The sequence below is a fragment of the Bos indicus x Bos taurus genome, chromosome 19, assembly GCF_003369695.1.
Source record: "Bos indicus x Bos taurus breed Angus x Brahman F1 hybrid chromosome 19, Bos_hybrid_MaternalHap_v2.0, whole genome shotgun sequence".
Classification (NCBI taxonomy): Eukaryota; Metazoa; Chordata; class Mammalia; order Artiodactyla; family Bovidae; genus Bos; species Bos indicus x Bos taurus.
The window spans coordinates 64,052,897-64,078,201 of NC_040094.1; the positions used below are offsets into that span (position 1 = coordinate 64,052,897).

The 25,305-nt window shown below is 55.1% G+C and overlaps 1 protein-coding gene and 1 long non-coding RNA gene across 3 annotated transcripts in view; one reads left to right on the top strand and one right to left on the bottom strand.

The window, feature by feature from the left end:
* CACNG4 (calcium voltage-gated channel auxiliary subunit gamma 4) overlaps positions 1 to 25,305 on the top strand; it is a 53,366-nt gene that overhangs the window by 13,522 nt on the left and 14,539 nt on the right. The gene's annotated exons all lie outside the window — the stretch shown is intronic.
* Positions 16,726 to 19,920, bottom strand: LOC113878256. The gene is made up of 2 exons (XR_003506955.1): positions 17,786 to 19,920; positions 16,726 to 17,685 (listed from the first exon to the last, which is right to left on the bottom strand). It is a non-coding gene; the product is annotated as an uncharacterized LOC113878256 (long non-coding RNA).

The window sequence follows — 25,305 nt, forward strand, 5'->3', positions numbered from 1 at the left end:
CAATTTTGCGAAGCCCCAGGCCAGCCTGCAGCCCCGGGCAGGTGGACGCCCCGTGTGCCCCTCGGCACCCGGGGTGTCTGCTTTCTTTCTTTGGAAGCGCATCCAGGAACAGCCCCAGGCACCCTGCCCAGTCACCTCGCGTCAGTGTTTTATTTCAGGTGACCCCTGACTTATAACCAAATCAATTCCTGGATGAAAGCCTTTCAAAGCCATCTACCATCAAATCTTTATTTCCTATAAGCACAATTTGCACACTGGGTTTCCATTCCTAGAAATCCACCTCACATAATAAAAGTGCCCAAAGTGACCGCAACAGTAAGTGAAAGGCAAGTAAACCCAGATAGATGCTCGTACAAACTTTTATTGCATATATAAATCCAAGTGCTTAATATAAAAGCTCCACCATGATACCTTCCTTTGGAGGCACTTTCCTGCCTGAGCCAGACTGGCCAAGGTTTCTTTAAATATGAATCCAGTGAAGTTTGAACAGAAGATGCTTTTTGTTTTTTCCTGAAAAATCACCCCATGGCAAGTTTAGGCATGCTTCGTTGCACAAAAAAAAAAAAAAAAACTCAAATGCTTTAAAATAAAGAATTCTGTCTCAACATTTTTCCATTGCCGATTCCATTAGTGTAAATTCTTTAGAAAAGGTCTTTCCCTGGGAGATCTTGTGAGGAAGGCAGAGTCCACTGTGACCTGCGCCACCTCCATCCCCCCCCGACCCCGGTCTTTATGCCAGCGCAGCCGCCAACCCACCAAATGCCAGTCAATGCTGGGGTATCAGCTTCCAGGGGTCCCTGTTGCCAAGTTAATGATCCTCACTGCTCATTAATGGGAGGAGATGGTGACACACTCCAATATTCTTACCTGCAGGACCCCATGGACAGAAGACCCCCAGCTACAGTCCACGGGATCTCAAAGAGTCGGGCACGGAACACACACACTGCTCATTAATGCGGCTTTTAGCCATTAGCAGCCATCGTGGTTAGGATAAAAGTGCCAGTGGACCTTAGGCAGAGAGTGAGGTGCATGTCCAGCCATCTGTGGCCGAGATGGCCAGTACTTGAGCTAGTTATTTTTCAAATCTCATCAGCATCTCTGGGCCTTTCACGGTGATGCCTGTTCCTCCTTGTTCAGTCTTTCCTGGAGCTGAAAACAAAGCCCTCACCTTCAACCTTAAAAGCCCTCATCCTCTCCAAAGGCACGCGTAGGCCCGCCTTCTATCTCCCCATCCCTGGAGGATGGGGAAGGAAATCGACCTGGTTTTCTTGTGTCTTTAAATGGGGTGCTCTCTCTAGCTCATTTCTGGCTGTCAATCAACAAGTCTTTGGAATGTGACCAGTGCAGAGTGCTCTGGGAGGTGCTGGGGCCCAAAGACACGGAGGAGACCCTCCTCTTCTAAGAAGTAGAATGCTGAGACACCCACGAGCAGGAAGGTGGCCAGGCCAGCCCTGCTCAGTCCTAACAGCGCACTTGTGCCCCCCACCCTCCCTGCGTATCCACCCCACACCCTCCAGCTCACTTCTCTGTGTAAGAGCCAAAGCACGAATACTTTTAAAGCAAGAGCAGATGCCTCCTGAGCACTCACGGTGCCCCAAGGGTGCTGTGCATCATCGCAAGAGCTCTCCATGTGTTAGCTCAGCCTTGTAACTGCCACGGTTTCATTCAATTAATTGTCAAACAGTCATAGCTTGAGCTGTTACTTACACGGCCTTTATTGCATGCCGGAAACTGTCCCACGCACTGGACGGGCAGACGGTAGATGGACAGACTGGTGTGGTCAGTCCTCGGCACCCAGGGGTGCCTTGCTGTCCCTGCTTCCACTGTGCACTGAGGAGACTGAGGAGCAGAGAGGTTAGGCAGCTGCCCCGAGGCCACCGAGCTGGCAGGTGTGGGCATCAGGATTCAGGCCCCGCATCTGGCCCCAGGTTCCTCTCCTCATCACTGAGCTGTGACCTCCGAACCTCTCTTATGCGCGGGTGCCTCGCATAGTCCATTTCGTCCATGCAGCTGCACTCAGGTAATGCCCCCGTGGGCAGCAGCGAGGCCGAGGCGGGCTTCCCCACCAGGACGCGGCCAGCGCTTGGTGTCCGGCTCTGCCCCCGCTCATCCCCAGCTTCTTCTCCAGCCTGGAGCTCACAGCCCTATGACTGCTGCACGTGGGGAGAGCTGTGGGGAGCTCGGGGTCTTGTAAAGACCTCAGACCTGCTACAGGGACTCTGGGACACAGGGCCTATGCTGACGCTGCTGGGGCCGGGGAGTGAGAGATGGGGTGTGAAGGCAAAGTAAGACCGTCCCCCCAGTGCAGCCCGTGGGTGCCGGCTGCTGGCTGTGGGCCAGGCTGGCACGGCGGGCTTCTCGGAAGAGGTGGGGATGGCATCGTGACAGAATGGAGCACGATGCCGGGCCCTGGGTCTGACTCACACAGCCCGGAAAGGAACGATTCAGCTGTCAGACTGAGGGCGGCTCTTAAGATGGGGTGCTCTCCTCAAAGAAGGTGGAAATTGTTCTGCTCAAGACAGCTCCCCGGCGGAGGCAGTAACGTGCACTTCAAACCCCGGAACCCACGTCCGCGGTGGGGGCCAGCCCGCGTTCACACCCAGATTGCGATGGTTGGCGTTCACATGGTGACTCCTGGCTCACAGAAGGCAGATGGAGAAGCAGAGTCTGACCCCGTCTGCCTCCATTCACGTCAAGTTCACGTGCAGGCAGAACTCACCCTGGGCGGGGCAGGTCGGCGTGTGGTCCCTTTGTGGAGCCTCGGCGGGTGGACGTGGTCTGCACCTCGGTCTGGAGGTGGTCACACGGGTGTGGACATATGCCCGTCAGGCTGTGCTCTTCGGGCTCCTCTCTGTGTGTATCCTCAGTAAACACTGAAAGCAGATGGCACGGGTCTGGGGTGGCAGGGACCCTCAGGCCCTTGCCTGCTGCACCTGCCCCCATCGCGGCCCCCTTCTTGTTCAGCCAGCAAACACTTGCTGGGAATGTGTGTGCTGACGATGCTAAGTTCCGAGGATACGAGCATTCATTCATTCATTCGGCTGTTATTTTGGTGCCTGCCCTTGTGGGAATCTGCTCAACCTGCTAAGTGAAAACACCTTCCTGTTTCCGCGAGTTCCAAGCTCAGAGACGCACAGGGTGCCAGGTCCTCCCACTGTTCTGCCTGAGGCAGAGCCTCTCCCGGGACACTCACAAGGCCCAGGGACCTCCTCGCTCTCGGCCAGGCCACTGTGCCTCTGAGAGGCTGTTTCATCTCTGCCTGGGGGCTCTGCCCTGGGGGCTCTGTGGAGGGGGCTCATGCCACCAGCCCTTGTTCTGCCCATCTGCCCCCCGACGCTCCACCGGTATGTTTTCAAGTTTCTATTCAAATCCAGCAAATGTTCATTGAGAATTTTAAAACCAGCCCCCCAGACTGAATCATAGGCACACAGAGATTCATTTATTTATTCATGCAACAAACATTTATCGAGGGCCTGCCATTAACCAGGCAGCCTTCAAGGTAATGGGGAAACTTTCACAGCAGTGAATAAATAAAACAGACAACTCATGCAGTGTTTATATGGTCACAGGGGGGACACATAGTCATCAAGAAAAACCCGGAGCGTCAGGGTGAAGGCTGTGATGACACTGGCTTCGGGAGGCCTGGAAGAGGCCAGGAGGCCAGTCTTGTGGAGGCCTCGGAGAGACCATGTCAGGCAGAGGAAATAGCAGGTGTCACAGCCCCTCGAGAGTCTGTCCAGGTCCTGACCAGCTGAGCAGGGAGCGGAAGATGAGGGTCAGAGAGGGGACTGTGGCCACCAGTGAGGACTTGGCCCTCTGCTCTGTGGGAGGAGCCCTGGGCGGCTTGGAGCTTTCACCAGAGTCCCAAAGGGTCCCTCTGGCTACCGCATTGAAGATGGTGGAGCCTGCCCTCTGGCGGCTCCTAAGTGGACGGGGCTCTTCTGGGATCCTTCAGTTCAGTTCAGTTCAGTCAGTCAGTCGTGTCCGATTCTTTGCGACACCATAGACTGCAACACGCCAGGCCTCGCTGTCCATCACCAACTCCCGGAGCTTACTCAAACTCATGTCCGTTGAGTTGGTGATGCCATCGAACCATCTCATCCTCTGTCGCCCCCTTCTCCTCCCACCTTCAGTCCTTCCCAGCATCAGGGTCTTTTCCAATGAGTCCAATGAGTCAGTTCTTCACATCAGGTAACCAAGGTATTGGAGTTTCAGCTTCAGCATCAGTCTTTCCAATGAATATTCAGGACTGATTTCCCTTAGGATTGACTGGCTGGATCTCCTTGCAGTCCAAGGGACTCTCAAAAGTCTTCTCCAACACCACAGTTCAAAAGTATCAATTCTTCGGTGTTCAGCTTTCTTTATAGTCCGACTCTCACATCCATACCTGACCACTGGAAAAACCATAGCTTTGACTAGACGGATCTTTGTTGGCAAAATAATGTCTCTGCTTTTTAACATGCTGTCTAGGTTGGTCATACCTTTCCTTCCAAGGAGTAAGCGTCTTTTAATTTCATGGCTGCAGTCACCATCCATAGTAGTTTTAGAGCCCAAAAAAATAAAGTCTGACACTGTTTCCACTGTTTCTCCATCTATTTCCCATGAAGTGATGGGACCAGATGCCATGATCTTAGTTTTCTGAATATGGAGCTTTAAGCCAACTTTTTCACTCTCCACTTTCACTTTCATCAAGAGGCTCTTTAGTTCTTCTTCGCTTTCTGCCATAAGAGTGGTGTCATCTACATATCTGAGGTTATTGCTATTTCTCCCAGCAATCTTGATTCTAGCTTGTGCTTCATCCAGCCCAGTGTTTCTCATTATGTACTCTGCATATAAGTTAAATAAGCAGGGTGACAATATACAGCCTTGATGTACTCCTTTCTCGATTTGGAACCAGTCTGTTGTTCCATTTCAGTTCTAACTGTTGCTTCCTGACCTGCATACAAATTTCTCAGGAGGCAGGTCAGGTGGTCTCGTATTCCCATCTCTTTATGAATATTCCACAGTTTGTTGTGATCCACACAGTCAAAGGCTTTGGCATAGTCAATAAAGCAGAAGTCGATGTTTTTCTGGAACTCTCTTGGTTTTTTGATGATCCAGCGGATGTTGGCAATTTGATCTCTGGTTGCTCTGTCTTTTCTAAATCCAGCTTGAACATCTGGAAATTCATGGTTCAAGTACTGTTGAAGCCTGGCTTGGAGAATTTTGAGCATTACTTTACTAGCATGTGAGATGAATGCAATTCTGCGGTAGTTTGAACATTCTTTGGCATTACCTTTCTTTGGGATTGGAATGAAAACTGACCTTTTCCAGTCCTGTGGCCACTGCTGAGTTTTCCAAATTTGCTGGCATACTGAATGTAGCACTTTCACAGCATCATCTTTTAGGATTTGAAATAGCTCAACTGGAATTCCATCACCTCCACTAGCTTTGTTTGTAGTGATGCTTCCTACGGTCCACTTGACTTCGCATTCCAGGATGTCTGGCTCTAGGTGAGTGATCACACCATCGTGATTATATGGGTCATGAAGATCTTTTTTGTACAGTTCTTCTGGGTATTCTTGCCACATCATCTTAATTAATCTTCTGCTTCTGCTAGGTGCATACCATTTCTGTCTTTTATCGAGCCCATCTTTGGATGAAATGTTCCCTTGGTATCCCTAATTTTCTTGAAGAGATCTCTAGTCTTCCCCATTCTATTGTTTTCCTCTATTTCTTTGCATTGATCGCTGAGGAAGGCTTTCTTATCTCTCCTTGTTATTCTTTGGAACTCTGCATTCAAATGGGTATATCTTTCCTTTTCTCCTTTGCCTTTCACTTCTCTTCTTTTCACAGCTATTTGTAAGGCCTCCTCAGACAGCCATTTTGCCTTTTTGCAATTCTTTTTCTTGAGGATAATCTTGATCACTGCCTCCTGTACAATGTCATGAACCTCTGTCTGTAGTTCTTTAGGCACTCTGTCTATCAGATCTAATCCCTTGACTCTATTTGTCACTTCCTGTGTATAATCGTAAGGGATTTGATTTAGGCCATACCTGAATGGTCTAGTGGTTTTCCCTACTTTCTTCGATTTCAATCTGAATTTGGCAATAAGGAGTTCATGATCTGAGCTACCGTCAGCTCCTGGTCTTGTTTTTGCTGACTGTATAGAGCTTCTCCGTCTTTGGCTGCAAAGAATATAATCAATCTGATTTCGGTATTGACCATCTGGTGATGTCCATGTGTAGAGTCTTCTCTTGTGTTGTTGGAAGAGGGTGTTTGTTATGACCAGTGTGTTCTCTTGGCAAAACTCTATTAGCCTTTGCCCTGCTTCATTCTGTAGTCCAAGGCCAAATTTGCCTATTACTCCAGGTATCTCTTGACTTCCTACTTTTGCATTCCAGTCCCCTATAATGAAAAGGACATCTTTTTGGGGTGTTAGTTCTATAAGGTCTTATAGGTCTTCATAGAACCGTTCAACTTCAGCTTCTACAGCATTACTGCTCAGGGCACAGACTTGGATTACCATGACATTGAATGGTTTGCCTTGGGAATGAACAGAGATCATTCTGTCGTTTTTGAGATTGCATCCAAGTACTGCATTTCAGACTCTTTTGTTGAGTATTATGGCTACTCCATTTCTTCTAAAGGATTCTTGCCCACAGTAGTAGGTATACTGGGATCCTTAGTTAAGAGAAACTTGTCATGGTGCTCTTGATTCCAGAGAGAAGTCAGGGAAGGCTTCCCAGAGGTGGTGACATTTGCTCTGCATCTTGCAGAACATGCAGATGTCTCCAGGCAGGGGGGTTGAACACGCAGAGTCACACGTCTTCATTCATTCACACATTCATTCACTCATCTATTCATTTTTTATTCATTCAGAGGACATTGTATTAAGCACCGGGGTTAAAAAATAGAATCCAGCCCTGATTCTTGAAGAAGTCAGTGCCCAGTAAGGAGAGGGGAGACAGAAGGAAGCCAGATCCATGACACTTCACTGAGGCAATGCGACAGTATATGCAGGGCCAAGGAGCTGCAGCCACCAGGAGCCGGGAGCGGGGTGGGGCCCTTCCAGGCACAAGAGTCTTTCTAGACGACAGGTCAGCTGAACCACCATTGAAAGGTGAGCATGAGTCTTTTAAGAAACTCATGCTTCTTAAGGAGGGAGAAGAGTTCGGGGCAAACAGGGGCCGGGGCACAGGTCTGAGGCCATGTGCCTCCCACGCCCCTGGTCCTGAGTGGGCACTGCGGAGGCGCGGGACATAGAGAGTTCTGGAATGCCGAGACATTCGGGTCTGCTGATGCAGGAGGAGGCCCAGGAGCCAGGCAGGCCAGCAGCTAGGGTCTTTCAAACACGCAGATCAGGGGCTGCACTCAGTCCTCAGCCAGATTTCCTAGTGGAGGGTTTCACTGGGGGAAGTCCAGATTCTGTGACTCTACAGCTGAGGACAGGGTGGAGGGGGCTGGGCTGGGGGCAGCAGACCCATTAATACACATGGGAAGAGTCCAGACCAGGAGAGCTGAGCCCTGAAGAGGATGGGGTGGAGGAGAGGATGCAGGTGAGGCCCATCCTGCAGATGGATGGATGGGGGGAGCCCATCACAGGGTGACAGGTGGATGGTGTGTCCCCAAGTGAGAGGAACACTGGGAGCCTGTGAGCTGGACCTTAAGGAGCCTGCAGCCTCTTGTACAAAGCATCCATGTGTTCACAGAGACAGGAAGCGGATCAGTGGTTTCCAGGGGCTGGGAGCAGAGGGGAGTGGATACAAGGTGTCTGTTTGGGGTGATGGACATGTTCTGGAATTAGGAGCCAGGGGCTTGGAAAGAGTAGGTAACATGCCTGCAGACAGAGCTGAAGTGGGTAAGATGAGATTTGCCCCAAAGCTTGTGTTGTTTCCACGTGGAGTTCACATGGAGGTTTCTTTTGGACAAGTTATTTAAGATCTCTGAGCCTCATTTTCCTCATCTACAAAATGGATTCAATCATCAACCCCATCTCTACCCACGTGAGAATTCATGTGACGTGTACAAGGGCCGCCCGGTACACGTACTGTACATTCTAAGTGCTTAGTCGTCATCGTTCCTCTGCTGCTCACGGTCCAGGACGACAGAAACCACTGTGTGTCTTTAGAGGAAATATAGCAGAGGGCGTCGATGTCAGGTGACAGAAGAGCCAAGGCGCCAACGAGGACCCCCCGGGGTGAGAAACTGCAGAGAGCCCAGCCGTCCACGGGGTGGATAGAAAGCCGGAGGGCGTGGCGTCACCAGAGGCCAGGGAGAAGCAGACTGGCAACTGACCCTGAGTGCATATGCCTCGTGGGCGTACCTCCCTACTGTGTGCATGGGGGTACTTGCAGCTGCACACAGTGGGGCTGCAGAGCCACAGGCCCAGCTGGACACAGCCTGACCATGTGAATCCCCGTGTCCCAGCATCTGGAGCCCTGGGTCAGCGTGTGGACAGCGTCTGCCTGCAGCCCGTGGGCCCTCACAGCAACGGAAATGCCACCCTGGGCGCAGGCCCAGAGCTCAGAGCCGCCTTCACGGGCCTGTGACTTGGCCAGTCTGGTCATCTGAGCCACTGGACGGGTGCAACCTGCTGCTGTGAACTGCCCTCTGAGCAAGAGGACGTGCAGCCACGGAAAGGGGAGGAGGCGGCCGGAGCCTGCAGCCTGGCCTCTCTTTGAAGTGAGGAGGCAGTCTTTCTGTTTCCCTCAGAAGCCCAGCTCCCCCAGCAGAGATTCTGCCACAGCCGCCTGTTGACTTCAAAGGTCGGCCGGGCCTCCTGCGGGCCCGCTGCTGGCCCCTGGCCTCCCATCGCCGCTGCGACAGGCTCTTCGTCCTGCCGCGGGCAGCACAGGACCACTCACGGCCTCCAATGCTCTCCAAGTCCCCAAGGATGAGGACCTCAAGGGGGTCTTCAGCTCTCAGGATAGAACGTTCTAGAAAGTCCTGGGTGGGGGTTTCCAGTTTCTGGTTCTGTCTCCTGGAAGGTACTCGCAAGGCAGGAGATGAGAAGAGAAGAGGACGATGTTGGGGGATTCTTTTCCTCCCAACACCTTTCAGCCCTGGGTGTGAGGTGAGCTAAATTTGTGTCCCCAAAAAATAGATGGAAGTGTCCTAACCCTGGTACCTGTAAGTGAGTCCTTATTTAGAAATAGGGTCCTTTCAGATGTCACCAAGTTAAGATGAGGTCATAACTTGGATGGGCTTTAAGGTAACAGACTGGATTCTTAGAGGACGAGAAGAGGCACACAGGGTGAAGACCGTGTGGACGGAGGCCACGGTTGGGGTGACACAGCTGAGAGCCCAGGTGCACAGCAGGTTGCTGGCAAACACCAGACGCTACAGAAAGTCACGAACAGCTTCTTCTCTGATCCTTCAGAGGGCAGGGCCCTCCCGACACTGTGATTTTGGACTTCTAGCCTGTTGTTCAGTCATTCAGTCGTGTCCAACTCTTTTTGACCCCATGGACTGCAGCACGCCAGGCTTCCCTGTCCTTCACCATCTCCCGGAGTTTGCTCAAACTCATATCCATTGAGTCAGTGATGCCATCCAACCATCTCATCCTCTGTTGCCCCCTTCAATCCTGGGAGGGCAGGAGAACACATGTCTGTTGTTTTAATCCCAGCCTGTGGTGCTTCGTTACGCAGCCCTAGGAAACCAACACAGGGAAGTTAATGCAGCCCTGCAGATGGCAGATGTCTGTGATAAGCTCTCTATGTACAAATGAGCTCCATTCCAAGAATACGTTTGTAAGTCCAATTTGTTCATTAGTCCAACAAAGTTAGCCTAGGTACCCAACTCACACAGTGGCTATATAGTACTCTACTGTAATAGGCTTATAATACTTCTCTACTACTTAAATAATACACACGTAAAGATAAACACACAAAATAAAAGCATCTTTAATCTTATACAGCACCTTGAGAAGTACAGTAGTGTGGTACAACAGCGGGCATACAGCGGCTGGCATGCCTATCTGCCTCTTTCAAAGTTCACGACTTGAACTTGAAGGTTAGTTTGTAGGGGATGTACATGACCAAATTAACCAGCTTCCTGAAATGTTGCCCAAGTTACTCACCAAAAATGGTAGCCTTGAGTAAAAGACGCGATTTGTTAGCAACTGTGAGTTGAGAGCTCACCACATGGGCTGTGGGGTCTCACTGACCCTTCTACCAGCCCTGCGAAGACGGTACCAGCATGAACCCCATTTGCAGCTGAGGAAACTGAGTCTCAGGAAATGAAATAATTTCCCCAAGGCGACTGGACTACTGAAAGATGAGACATATGTTTGTTTTCTATGCACGGGCATGCGTGTGTGCCAAGTCACTCCAGATCACATCAGATCAGATCAGTCACTCAGTCGTGTCCGACTCTTTGCGACCCCATGAATCGCAGTACTCCAGGCCTCCCTGTCCATCACCAATTCCCGGAGTTCACTCAGACTCACGTCCATCGAGTTAGTGATGCCATCCAGCCATCTCATCCTCTGTCGTCCCCTTCTCCTCCTGCCCCCAATCCCTCCCAGCATCAGGGTCTTTTCCAATGAGTCAACTCTTCGCATGAGGTGGCCAAAGGACTGGAGTTTCAGCTTTAGCATCATTCCTTCCAAAGAAATCCCAGGGCTGATCTCCTTCAGAATGGACTGGTTGGATCTCCTTGCAGTCCACGGGACTCTCAAGAGTCTTCTCCAACACCAGAGTTCAAAAGCATCAATTCTTCGGCACTCAGCCTTCTTCACAGTCCAACTCTCACATCCATACATGACCACAGGAAAAACCATAGCCTTGACTAGACGGACTTTTGTTGGCAAAGTAATGTCTCTGCTTTTGAATATGCTATCTAGGTTGGTCATAACTTTCCTTCCAAGGAGTAAGCGTCTTTTAATTTCATGGCTGCAGTCACCATCTGCAGTGATTTTGGAGCCCAGAAAAATAAAGTCTGACACTGTTTCCACTGTTTCTCCATCTATTTCCCATGAAGTGGTGGGACTGGATGCCATGATCTTCGTTTTCTGAATGTTGAGCTTTAAGCCAACTTTTTCACTCTCCACTTTCACTTTCATCAAGAGGCTTTTGAGTTCCTCTTCACTTTCTGCCATAAGGGTGGTGTCATCTGCATATCTGAGGTTATTGATATTTCTCCCAGCAATCTTGATTCCAGCTTGTGTTTCTTCCAGTCCAGCGTTTCTCATGATGTACTTTGCATATAAGTTAAATAAGCAGGGTGACAATATACAGCCTTGACGAACTCCTTTTCCTATTTGGAACCAGTCTGTTGTTCCATGTCTGGTTCTATCTGTTGCTTCCTGACCTGCATACAGATTTCTCAAGAGGCAGATCAGGTGGTCTGGTATTCCCATCTCTTTCAGAATTTTCCACAGTTTATTGTGATCCACACAGTCAAAGGCTTTGGCATAGTCAATAAAGCAGAAATAGATGTTTTTCTGGAACTCTCTTGCTTTTTCCATGATCCAGCGGATGTTGGCAATATGATCTCTGGTTCCTCTGCCTTTTATAAAACCAGCTTGAACATCAGGAAGTTCATGGTTCACATACTGCTGAAGCCTGGCTTGGAGAATTTTGAGCATTACTTTACTAGCGTGTGAGATGAGTGCAATTGTGTGGTAGTTTGAGCATTCTTTGGCATTGCCTTTCTTTGGGATTGGAATGAAAACTGACCTTTTCCAGTCCTGTGGCCACTGCTGAGTTTTCCAAATTTGCTGGCATATTGAGTGCAGCACTTTCACAGCATCATCTTTCATGATTTGAAATAGCTCAACTGGAATTCTATCACCTCCACTAGCTTTGTTCGTAGTGATGCTTTCTAAGGCCCACTTGACTTCACGTTCCAGGATGTCTGGCTCTAGGTCAGTGATCACACCATCATGATTACCTGGGTCGTGAAGATCTTTTTTGTACAGTTCTTCTGTGTATTCTTGCCATCTCTTCTGAATATCTTCTGCTTCTCTTAGGTCCATACCATTTCTGTCCTTTATCGAGCCCATCTTTGCATGAAATGTTCCTTTGGTATCTCTGATTTTCTTGAAGAGATCTCTAGTCTTTCCCATTCTGTTGTTTTCCTCTATTTCTTTGCATTGATCGCCGAAGAAGGCTTTCTTATCTCTTCTTGCTATTCTTTGGAACTCTGCATTCAGATGTTTATATCTTTCCTTTTGTCCTTTGCTTTTCGCTTCTCTTCTTTTCACAGCTATTTGTAAGGCCTCCCCAGACAGCCATTTTGCTTTTTTGCATTTATTTTCCATGGGGATGGTCTTGATCCCTGTCTCCTGTACAATGTCACAAACCTCATTCCATAGTTCATCAGGCACTCTATCAGATCTAGGCCCTTAAATCTATTTCTCAGTTCCACTGTATAATCATAAGGGATTTGATTTAGGTCATACCTGAATGGTCTAGTGGTTTTCCCTACTTTCTTCAATTTAAGTCTGAATCTGGCAATAAGGAGTTCATGGTCTGAGCCACAGTCAGCTCCTGGTCTTGTTTTTGCTGACTGTATAGAGCTTCTCCGTCTTTGGCTGCAAAGAATATAATCAATCTGATTTCAGTGTTGACCATCTGGTGATGTCCATGTATAGAGTCTTCTCTTGTGTTGTTGGAACGGGGTGTTTGTTATGACCAGTGCATTCTCTTGGCAAAACTCTATTAGTCTTTGCCCTGCTTCATTCCGTATTCCAAGGCCAAATTTGCCTGTTACTCCAGGTGTTTCTTGACTTCCTACTTTTGCATTCCAGTCCCCTATAATGAAAAGGACATCTTTTTTGGGTGTTAGTTCTAAAAGGTCTTGTAGGTCTTCATAGAACCGTTCAACTTCAGCTTCTTCAGCGTTACTCGTTGGGGCATAGACTTGGGTTACTGTGATATTGAATGGTTTGCCTTGGAAACGAACAGAGATCATTCTGTTGTTTTTGAGATTGCATCCAAGTACTAAGTCACTCCAGTCATGTCCAACTCTTTGTGACCCCATGGACTATAGCCCACCAGGCTCCTCTGTCCATGGGATTCTCCAGGCAAGAATACTGGAGTAGGTTGCTATGTCCTCCTCCAGGAGATCTTCCCGACCCAGGGATTGAACCTGCATCTCTTATGTCTCCTGCATATGCAGGCAGGTTCTGCCATTAGCGTCACCGGGGAAGCCACCTTGGAAGCCCTTGTTTGCTCTGCTTCTTAACAAATTAGCACGAGTTCAGCGACTTAAAACAGACAGACCATCTTATAGTGTCCCTGGACTGGGAGTCTGGCCTGTTGAGCGGATCCTCCACTCCAGTGTCCCAAGGTTGTGAGCGAGGTGTCTGCAGGCCGCATGCCTCCCTGGGGTGGGGTCCTCTCCCAGCTCACAGAATTCGTGTCTGGCGGCTGGCAGAATTTGTGTCTGGCAGCTGTGTGACCAAGGCTGTTCTCTTGCAAGCCATCATCCAGAGACAGCTGCCGTTCTTCACCACACGGCCCTGTGTTGGCTCACAGGAGGCGGTCTGCTTTCTTCAAGGCCAGCAGGGGTGTCTCCCTGACTTCTCCCCCTCCAGCCTGCCCTGGTGCAGCCTTATATAACACAACCCAGCGAGCCTGTTCTCAGGGGCCGCCCACACTCAAGGGGAGCACACCGAGGGTGGGACTCTGCTACCAAGTTAGGTGAACTTGACTTGGAGACCAAAGTGAACTTGGGCCCGGGCTCTGTCCCTGACGTGGGGGCAATCTTGGGAAATTTCCTCCAGCACCCTTTAAATCTGACCCTCCTCATTTATGACAGCAGGATGGTAATGCTAGACTCCGGGGGTGCTCTGAGGTTTAGATCCGTGGAATCGTCAAGCACACGCGGTTGCTAGGAGCTCGGTGAATGGCAGCTCCCTCCCCCCTCTTCGCCAGGGTGTCTCCTTCACACAGGAACACGGGGTGGGGGTGGGCAGAGCACGTGGGAGGCTCCTGGCCCTGGAGCAGGAAGGCCCGGGTGTCCTTGGGTCCGCTGCCCCTTCCCCGCTTCCAGGCCCTAAGACTCCCTCGAGTTTCCTGTGGAAAGAGAAGCTGAAGTGAAACCCTCAAACGAAGCCGCCACCTTGGGAAGGCCTTGCTCCCCGCACAGTGTGAGGCCAGATCCCACGGGGAGGGGCGTCAGTGGGGTTGGGGTAGGGGGAAGAGGAGGGGAGTGTGGACGAGGAGCGGGAAGTGGACGGGGCCAAGGCGAGCAGAGGGGGAACAGGGGCGTTGGCAGGTGGGGCGGGCAGTGGGCGGGGCCGGCAGGGAGTGGGCGGAGCCGGAGAAAGGCAGCGGGCGGGGACTGGGAAGTAGGCGTGGCCTGACAGTCAGTGGGCGGGGCGGGCTGTAGCAGGCGCCTTTCCTCCTGTGTGGTTACTCGTTGTGCCTTCTCTGTGCTGACCCTCAGGAGAGTCCCTTATGGACCAGGGATGTCCGGCCCGGACGGGGCATGGACCCCCCCCACCCCATGCAACCCCCTGGGCGTTAGCCCCACAGAGGAACTGACAGCTCCTGCCCTCATGTTCGGTGATGATTCCCGGCAAGGCATCCTGCCATCCGAGGGCCAGAACCGCATCCGTTCAGGGCCCTGTCTGGCCTGAGGTGGACGCGAGGGGGTCGGGGGGTCAGAGGCGCCGAGGGGGTGCGGTACCGTCTGCCCTGCGTCTCCAGCCTCACCTCCCTGGGTGAAGGTCCTCCAGGGGGCAGGGGGCTGGGGAGGACCTGCCGCCTGCCCACCCAGCTCCGTCCCTCCTCCAGACTCTCCTGGAGGGGGCCTCCCCTCCACGCCTCAGCCCCTGTTCATCCATTCGTCCAGGCGTTAGACCCAGACTGACCCCCAGGCACAGGGTCTGTCTCTAAAAAGAATGTCCTCCAGCTGCACGAGGGGACCCAGCCCTGCCCACCCCGCGTCCACCTTCTCAGGAGCCACCCTGCCGTGGGTGGGCGGGGAGGGTCAGACAGGAACAGCCTGTCTGCACCCTTTGGGGGCATCCCAAGGCTCCGGGAGCCTGACTTGGAGACCACCGGTCTGGTGGGGGCTTCCTGAAAGGCTGACAGCTGGGAGTGGCCACAGTGTTTGCACTGCTCTCTCCGGACGAGACCAGCACGAGGTGGGCTCTTCCTGACGCTGAAGAAGCCCGAGGTTCGGGTGCTCCCTTGCACGGGCCCTTCCCAGGCCTGGATTCTAGCTGTGTGTTTGTGCTCTTTTTCTTTAAGAGGGCCCGTCCAGTTGCCCGACAAAACCTGGATCTGTCCTGGGTGGGCCACAGATAGAAACATGACCCAAGCAAGTGTCTCTGGAAGGTGGGATCCCTGTCGGTGGTAGTGCCAGGGGGCCCCCGTGGGAGTGCCTTCTCTCCCCCAGAAGGTCTGCCCAAATCAAGCTACGTGGAGGGAGGGAAGGGGGCCTCTGGCCCTGTGACCTCACTCCCCCTTGACCCCAGACCACAAGCAGGTGTCTCCTAATGTGGATTATGTGTCCTCCTTCTCTGTTGTCTGGCTGACCTTTCCAGCGGCAGCTCTGTTCCCATCAGCAGACAGACAGCCCTCTGAATCTTTCTGCCCCCGCCATCCCCAGGGAAGCCCCGAGGGGATGCCCACCACCAGGAGCATCAGCCCCCCGTGTCTGCAGCTGGCCGGGGGTCGCCAGCCCGGGCTCGCCCTGGTCGGAGAGCTCTCCGCCAGCCTCACAGCCCGAGGCTGCCTGGCCTGGCTTGTGGGGGCCGCACAGCACGTTTCGGGCTCGACATTTGCTGAGCGGTTTCCATCATTTATTAATGAGCGTTGGCAGCAGCCCTGTGAATTAGGGCTCAGCGGGAGAGCTCTGCGCGGTTGGGCAGGCCTGGCCCCTGGCTCCGGGGCTCCGCATCTGCTCTGTGCTGCTCCTGCCAGCGGGTCACCCCGAGCGCCTCTGCACCCAGAGCGTAGTGCATGCATTTGGGGGCAGAGGGCAGCTTTCCACACCCACCCCCGGGGCTGGGCTGGGCAGGGCAGGGACACACCTGTCCATCCCCCTCCCTATCACCACCCACACACAGGCAGCTGGGCACGTCCTGTCATTCAAGTACAAAAGCCTTTCGAGGTCGGGGCCTGCGTGACGCAGTGCCTCTCCTCTCGGAACAGGTGCTCGTGGAGAAGGCGTGCCAGGCCCTTGCCAAGGTCCTCGCCGCTTCCCCTCACCCTCACCCTCGGAGGGGCTGGGGTTATCCTGGCTGTTGGGAGCAGAAAACAAGGCACAGAGGGGAAAGCACCTTGCTGAGTACGAATAGTAACAGACTCAGCCATCTGCCAAGCAGGCGACCTGGGTGGCCGGGTCGTGGTGACCGCCAGCTGGGTGTCGTGTCAGTAAAAAGCGTGCACTTTGGGGCCACATGTTTGAGTTGAGGTCCTGGCTCCCTCCTCTTGCTCTCCACAGCGCTTCCAGGAGCCTCAGTTTCCTTCTCTGTGAAATGGGGACAAGTAACAAAAAGAACAGATAGAACGCAGGGCGGCTGGGCCTCACACCCCACTCTTGGCTCCCCTCCCTGCCTTCCTTCTCAGAGCCCCAGGGACAGAGGGTGAGGGAAAAGGTGCTATTTCAGGAAGGGGCTGCTGACGGACCGGGAGGCGGGGCGTTGATATGCGGAGGGCTGGGACATTCTCCCCGGATTATCCAGAGATTCATAGCCTCGTGAGCGCCGGTGGTAAGGGCCGCTCAGGCAAGCATCTGAAACTGCATCTAACATCTTTATTTCTCTTTAACAAATGTCTCCTGGGGCCAATTTCAAATCAAGTTTATTCTGGTATCTAAAGGTATAAAGCCCATAACTCAGAGGCATTAGATGTAAAGTATTCAGGCCTCCCTGGACGAGGCACTGGCTGCCAGCCATAGCTGCACTGCTGCCCTGGGTCCCGGCACCTGAACAAGCTTTGTTCTCTGGCTATTACTTGAGGCTGGAGGTGGGCGGCCAGGCTCTGTCCCCAGATGGAGGCACCAAGGGATCCTGTGTCGGGATCTGGGTCTCATGGGGATGGGCGGCTGAGTGCATGACCGCGGTCCTGCCACCTGCGGTGTCAGCTGAGAAGTGGGGGCTCAGAGCCCCAGCCCCGGCAGGCCGGGACCCTGGAGTCTACACCTCTCCGTGGGGGCTGGTGTTGCTTCTGAAACATCGAGACACTAGCATTTAGGACAGCTGTTTTGTATTGAACGTGGGATCCAGACAGACCTGGGGGTTCTCCTTTTTCCTGCGGCTCTCACTTCAGCCTTTGGTTTTGCTCCTGCTGCTGCTGCTAAGTTGCTTCAGTTGTGTCCGACTCTCTGCGTTTTGGAGAGGATTAAAATGGAGCTGGTCTGGCAGCCGGTCACGCTGGATCCCAACCATGGTTCTCAGAGGGCGAATCTCCAGGGGATTCTCCGAGAGCACAGTCGTATTCATCACGTTACCGTCGGCTCGCGCTTCCTGGGGTGACGTGTTGACCAGGGGGGTCAGTGACAGCGGCTCTATCGCTGACGTCTCGTGAGCAGAGGCCACGCGTATCCTCTCGGCCTTATTGCGGGGGTTCTGGGGTCGTCGCTGGAGGGGAGGGCGGAGGGCGGTGCAGCCTGGATGCTCTGCCCACCTGCCCTGTGGGCCTGGAATCAGGGGCCAGGAGAGAGCAGTGCCCCTGACCCCCCAGCCCTCAGAAACCCCTCTGGAGACAGAAGTTTATGCAATCTCACCAACCGGGATCATGGGAGCTGCAGATTCAAAGACAGACAAGCCTCAGACCCTCCCTGACTCAGGGACACACAATTAAATGCAAAACAGGAAGCTGCATAGAGCATCATGGGTACTCACGAGGGAATGGGAAGCTGGTCTGGGCGGGCTTCTTGGAAAGGGCAGCGCTGGCCCTGCTGACCGGGAGCTCCCCAGGTGGAAGGGGCAGGAAAGCTCTAGGCCAGGAAAGCGCAGGAAGCAGAACATGGTTCGGAAGAGCAGGACGGAGCCGGGAGCCCAGCTCAGCTCAGTGCCACTGAGGGGCAGCCAGGGCACAGGGTTTGCGGGAACAGCCCACGAGGGCTGCCAGGCCCAGACCTGGTCCCGGGGGAGGTCGGAAGCCCCACGGCGCCCTGGTCAGAGTCCGGAGTCACCAGGTCACCTTCCGAGGAGGCAGCGACAAGGGTGCCAGTTAAGAGAAAGTTCAGATGGGCCCGGAGGAGAGGCTCTGAGGCTCCCTACGAGGTAAAACTGCTGCGGATCGGCTGACAGAGGAATTACCAGCAGGATGGGGTGGGCGCCCGGAGGGCAGGAGCACAGGAGGGGCTGGAGGGGGGGCCGGCGGAGGAGCGGGGTGGAGCGGGCCCCCGCTAGAGGAGAGCGGGTCCCTGTGGACGTCGGTGTCCACGGCAGCCACAGGCTCAGTCTGCAGTGGGGACGCTGTGGACGGCGCTGGAGGCCGCGGAGTGCTGAGAACCTGTGGAGAGGAGGGAGGGTCACCGGGGCATTCAGACAGGAAGTGGGGCGGCAGCAGTCCCTCCAAGGAGGAGGGGCCCAAGGGAGAGCCCTCGAGGGGCCGTCTGGGGGTTAGGAGCAGGCGGGGCGGAGGGAGGCGGGGAAACCAGGAGGGCCCCATGCAGTGGGGTGGGGCCGCCTCCCTCCAGTCAGGGCCCAGGGCGCTCACAGCCGCTCTGCACAGAGGCCCACTGGTGGGGACGTCCGTTGGGGGCCCCAGAGCGGGGAGTCCTCCCAGCAGGTCTCAGGCGCACCCTCGGTGCGTTTCTGAGCCCCATGGGTTCTGGGTGCGCGCCCCCACCCCCGCCCCCCAGGCAGCAGCGTGGGGTTGAGCTCACCCGGGGCCAGGCCTGGGGACCCGTCCAGTCCCCTCCCTGCCTTCCGCTCCGTTTCCAGTTCCTTCTCCCTCTCGAAGCTCTGCCTCCCCCACCCCTCCAGAGCCCTCTGCACACGCTTCCAAGAGACACCCCGTCTCATCCACTTGGGCGCCTGGTCTGGAACAGGCCGGGGAGAGGCAGGTGCTCCTGAGACGGCCCAGGGAGCTGGCGGGGCATCATTGCTGGGGCTGGGCCCCGTAGCCCTTGCCTGGGCAGCTGGTGCCTGAGCATTTGTATCGTGTAAAGTGTGATGGACGGGGAAGCCTGAGTGGGTTCCGGCTTCGAGAGACAACTGCCTGTGTCCTAATACCAGCTCTGGGCAGCCCTGGGCAAGTCACTAACCACTCAGGGCTGCAGTTTTTCCATCTGTAAAATGGAGCTGACAATAATAGAGCCCCCGCAGGATACGGTTTGTAGTGAGGACCAAATGATAAATGTTAAGCGATAAGTATTAGCTACTGGTGACAGCGGTAGTTATCCTAGTAACAGGGCTAGTGTGGGAGCAGCTGCTCATCGACCCCCGAGGGTCACCTCTGCAGACTTTCATCCTTTTGCATCTCCAAAGTCTGGCAAGAAAGGGGAGCATCCGCAGACTGTCAGGAAGGAGGAGGCAGTGCTTCGGGCTGTCCAGGGGCGCCCTGCGGGGAGCAGGCTTCAAACAGCTCATTTAGGAAGGGGCTGTCTCCTCTCCCCACTCTCAATGGGCCTGGGACGCAGTGTGGGTGAGAGACGAAGCGTCAGAGATGAGAGAAGGCTGGGCAATGTCCAGACACTGGCCACTTCCTCATCAGGTGATGACCAGGGCCCCTCACCGGCCTCACCGGGCCCCTTGGAACAGAGTCGCGCTGCGTCCTGGCCTCCAGCCTCTTCTTTGTGTCTCTCGGCAGCTTTTCTCCTGCTTCCTGGGGAGGAGCTGCAGTGTGGCTTCCCATTAACTGTTATCCTCCCCATGAATGTCCTGCTTGGCTCAGAAGGACCATTGCTCCACGCCGTTCCTGGGCTGAGGCTGCAGCGTCCCAGCCCACCAAGCCCCTACTCGCCCGGCTCCAGCCAGCCCTGCTGTGCCCTGGAGGGAGGGAAGCTGGCTTTTACATTTTGTTTCCTTTTTCCTGAAAGCAAAAGCCCCAGGCCTCACTCCAGCGTCCTGGAGGATGGGGAGGGAAGTTGAGCTGTGCCTGGAATTAAAGGGCCTGCAGCCGGGGAAGGGCACCTGTCCCGGAACCCAGCTGAGAACAGATATGGGGTGTGGGCCTGGCTTGTGGAACTGACTGAGCGGGCACGGGAGGGCTGGTGGGCAGGTCCTCGGGGAGTCTGGGCACAGGCGGCCCGGGGAGGCCGCCTGGGGGTCACGTGGGTCCCTAAACCAAGGCTGCTTTCTTGGCAGGGAGGAAGGGGCTGCGGTCAGCCTGGAGACGGATGAGGAATCCGCCCTCCCTGCCCCACACCAGCCTGTACCCCCGAGTGAGGCTTTCATCCCTGAGCCTGGATTCTAACTGCTTCCTGCCCCACCCCGGGGAGGGTCAGACCATCCAAAAGCCCGTCTGGTGGCTGGTCTAACCCCTCAAGGTTCCCTGCCTCTGTGGCCCCACCTCCCGTCTCCTCCTCACCCTCCACCTCCAGCCGCTGCCTGGCATCCCTGCCCACTGGCCTCTTGCCCCGGGCCTCTGCTGTGCCGTCCGCTCCACCCGTTCCAGGCTGTGCTCATGGCCGATTCCTGCTCATCCTTTGGGGCTCAGCTCAAGTGCCAGCTCCTTGGGCAGCTTGCCTGACCCGGTTACAGGCTCCCCTGCACTTGGGTGCCTCGGCAGAGATGCTGGCCGGCTCCCCACCGCAGCCCAGTGCCCACTGGCACTCACAGGCCCTCAGAGTGGGGCTGCCGCTTGAATCGAAGGGGCTGGACGGCTGTGGGTCCGTAGATGCTCTGCCAGCACCGGGGCAGGGGTGGGAGGCTCCTGGGAGTGGGGACTGATGGTCTCTGATTCCGAACAGAATGGAAGTTAACAAAAATCGTGAAGCTTTTCCTGGAAAGTTGCTGACAGTGGCCTGGGCACAGGCCGGCCCCGGGGCTCTGGGGGTTGGGCACAGAGGGACAGGGTGCTGGTTAGCTGGGGGCTCTGCGTCCTGTCTGTGAGCAGCAAATCTACAACTTGGTGTCTCCTGAGTGAGCGCCCTGCCAGCCCCAGTTCCAGCAGGTATGGGAGAATTGGAACCTGGCTCTCCAGACTGCAGGGGCGGGTCTTGAAAACTGGGTTTGAACTCAGTCTCCGGCTGCTGGGGAGTTGTTCCCAGCCTGAGGAGACTCCAGGGCGGACATGCACCACCCCAGCCCCTTGCCCCCAGGGCATCAGGAAGCATGGGGGCCTCTTGGACACCGGCTCCTCTGCCTTTCTGTCTCCAGTCTCAGAACCGGGAGTGGGGTGGCCCCGAGGGCAGAGCTCTGCTTCTGGAGTTGATCAGACAGGAGCAGGGGAGTGTTTCGGCCTTGGGAAGTTACCTGCCTTCTCGAGCCTCAGCTGCTCTGCATGTAAAATAGGGGCTCCTATTTCATAGGATAGTTTGAGGTGTAAATGAGAAAATGGGGAGAGCTTAGCACCGGGCTTTTCAGGGAGCGGTGCCCAGTGGGAGCCAGCCCTTGCCTGTCGGTCTGTCACTCACGGGACTGAGGGGCAGTGGTCATCTGGCTGGGCCTTCTGAGAGTCGGGGCCTTGCCCATTCCGAGCTGAAACATCGCAGGCACAGGAGTCCGAGGCCGTCCTGGGAGGGTATGACACTGGCCTCCTCCCTCTGACGCGCAGCTGCCTCAGGCACCAGAGCTAATGTCATATCAGCTCACAGGCTGTCCCGGGCTCTGGGATGTTTACAGCCAGCAGTGCCTCCTGGGAGCCTCCGAACAGCCCTCTGAAGGTTTCCCAGTCACGATCCCCATCCCACAGACGGTGCAAAGGAAGCACAGCAATTAACCAGGACCCGAGACGACGCAGTGAGCAGTGACGTCAGAGCCAGGCTCGACCCGGCAGGGTGACTTCAGAGCCTCCCGTCTCTGTGGTGTCTGGCCTTGGGATGATCGAAAGCTCTGGTCTCGACTCATAGCCTCTGCGTGGAGGGCTGCACTGAGAGGGCTTTAGGCTGTGACGGGGAGAAAGGCACAGCGAGAGATTCGCAACGTCTGCCGCGGGCGTGGGGAGGGAGGGTTCGGGCCGCTTGCACGGCAGCTGGGGATGCGCCCCTCTGTTGAGGGGGATGCTGTCCTGTGCGCTGTTTAGCAGCACACCTGGCCTCCCCCGCCAGCAGCACAAGGCCCCCCCTCGCCACCGAGTTCTGACAGTCGAAGCTGTCTCCAGAAAGCAAACCCTTTACCGGTTGTGAACAAGCCCCGGAGCGGGCCGCGGGGATGGCCAAACAGCCCTGGACTCGGAGCCCAGAGGCCAGCCGGCCTGTCACCGCGGGGACGGGCATCAGGTTCTTCGTGCGGGAAGTGAGCACGAGGCGTGGATGGTCTCAAGGGCTCCTTCCGGAGGTCGTGACCCTACCCCTCACCCCAGCCTTCATTCCCAAGGTCTGCGGAGCCAGACCAACAGGAAAGCCTGGGCTCTGCAGAGAGCCGTTTCGCCCCTGGAGCTCCGTGTTGGCTCATTAAGGGAAAGAAAGAAAGAAAGAAGCAGCAGAAAACCCTGAAGCCTGGTACGGAGATTTCGTCCGAGCAGCAGTCATCAAGCAGATTCAAGTGGAGAACTCGCAGAGACAGTAACTGCACGCCCGCTTCCCTGTGCGGAGACAAGCGAGCTCTGGGAAATCTCCCTGCCCCGTTCAATTATGAATCTCGGCAGGAAGCCTGGATAACCCGTGCTCTGGAGACAGGGGCTGGAGGAGGCTGAGGCTGGGGCTGGGTCCCCAGGGCACTTGCCTAAAGAGACAGGGGCAGCGGGTGGCGAGAGTGTGACACAGGAGTCCTGCCCGCACCTGTGCCAGGAAGCTGGGCATGAGGCAGCCGGGCCTTGGCGAGGGGGTGAGCAGAGGCAGCCCTGGGGTCCTGGCTGCTCAGCAGGCCTTCCTTCCAGGGTAGGGGGAGCACAAGGTGGGTGGGGACTGGCGCCTTGGGTTTGGGTCCTTGGCCCCCGGAAGTCAGAGGGCTCTGTGTGGTGGAGATGAAGGAGCCCCCAACAACAGGAACCTTCTCCCTGCGGGGTCCCCAGCTTACAGACGGGAACCAGCCCAGGGAGGGCTTCCCCAGCTGACCGAGATCTCAAGAGGTTGAAATTCACGGGCCACACAGCTTCCACACTGGAGCCTTGGGGCTGATGCTCCGTATTCCCATCCCCCGAGATCATGCCTCCTATCCCCCAGGTCCCGTGGTCTCCTGGGAACCTGCACTCACCTCTATGTCTCAGAAAAGCGTTGCACACCTGCCCTGAGGAATGACATGTAACCCAGGCCCCCGAGAGCTGGGCTGGAATCTCTGATGAAGGTGTGGCCAGCTGGGGCAAGAAACCAAATTCTGACTTGATCCCAAAGGAAGATATTATTGGAAGGACGTGGAGGGTTCTGTGGAATTAAGAGTTTAGCAGCCAAGACTAGGAAGGGGAGAGCCCACATCTTCTGAGGCTGGCCTCACGAACCCCTGAGAACACCCCATTCTCGAGCTCCCCAGAGTCAGTCGCTTTGCCCTTGGGTGCCCTCTGCTTCTGATCCACAATCCGGACTCTGGAGGGAGCATCCGGCACCTGCAGGAAGTGGTCCAGCTCGGACCAGATGTGCACCCAGCATCCCTGGCCAGGGCTGTTGTTCAGTCGCTCAGTCATGTCCGACTCTTTGCGACCCCATGAACTGCAGCACGACAGGCTTCCCTGTCCTTCACCATCTCCCCACGTTTGCTCAAACTCATGCCCATTGTGTCAATGATGCCATCCAACCATCCCATCCTCTGTCGCCCCTTCCTTGTTCTTGCTCTTGCCCTGCGTCAGAGTTTTGTCTAATGAGTCGGCTCTTCACATCAGGTGGCCAAAATATTGGAGCTTCAGCTTCAGCATCAATCCTTCCAATGAATATTCATGATTGATTTCCTTTAGGATTGAGTGGTTTGATCTCCTTACAGTCCAAGGGACTCTCAAGAGTCTTCTCCAGGATCACAGTTCAAAAACATCAATTCTTTGGCACTCAGCCTTCCTTATGGTCCAACTCTCACATCAGTACATGACTACTGGGAAAACCATAGATTATTTGACTATATGGACCTTTGTTGGCAAAGTGATGTCTCTGCTCTTTAATACACTCCCCTAGCCTGCTGGTGCAGACCAGAAGCATCTCTCAGAGGCCTGTCTGCCACCTGCTTACAGGCCAGAGCCAAAGGAGGTCCGGGTGTCAGTAGAACCCATTCTACTCTTTTGGATCTGAAATGGTTCAAGTTGAGGACCATCACTGCTCAAGACATTCTCTGCTCATGACTGCCTGTGAGCAACGGCTGAGGCCGGCCGATCTGTGGTCCCCCACCCTCCCCCCACGCTGCTAACCACCACGAAGACTGAGGTTGCAATGGTTGGTTGGTCTGGCAGCTGCAGGAAGCTGCTGACTCTAAGCACCTCCCTCCTCCCAGGGTGCTGCAGCTCAAGGGGGTCAATGAAGGGAGAGCTTGTTAATCCCAGGGGAGCCATCTCCCGGGCAGCTGGCCTCCTCAGGGACGAAAATAAGATGCCCAAGAGGCCCTGGGGTGAGGCCTGCATATGTAACAGGTCGAATCTCCCCTGAGCCAGGCTGGGAATAGAATCAGCAACACGCCAGGCCGTTAGGAGCGAAAGGTCCCTGCATTCATGGGGACCCTTCTCCAGCATCGGAGTCAGGGAGGCAACTCGGAGCGGACAGCCTTGAATCCAGGCCGCCCTGTGGTGGCTGCACCACCCACTTCTCTCAGCCTAAGTCCACCGCCCCGCCGCCCGCCCCCCTCACACAGCTCTCCTCCAGAGGCGCACCCCGGCCGTTCCTCTGGGGCCCCCATCATCACTGGTCAGCTCTGCTGGGCCGCAGCCCTCCCCGAGCTGCCCAGTACCGTCCAGCACTCAGCCCTCATGCCTGATGCACCACTCGCCTCCCCACCTAGTGGTGGGCTCTTGCCAGCTGGACTGAGGCTCTGGGCTCCACAGGGCCCAGGATCAACAGGTAGACTCTGACCTAAAGGAAAGAGTGGGCAAAGGGCTGAGTGGGTAAACCACTGAACACCGAGGAACACCCCAAGCAGGTCAGGCGCCTCAGTGACCTAAAGGCCGTGTCAGGAAGGAGACAAGATCACGAGGGAATCTTCTCCCGGGCTCGGGCGCCCAGGCTCTGCATCCCAAGCACTTGGCCATGGGAAGGACGTGGAGGGCTCCTCCCCAGACTCCAGTCGGAGCTCAGTCTGGTCCGAAGGCATCTCTAGGAAGTGAGTTTAAAACTACAGATTCACCTTCCACGTCACCAGGGTTGATCCTCTTCAAAATTCTCTGACCACAAGGGCCTCCT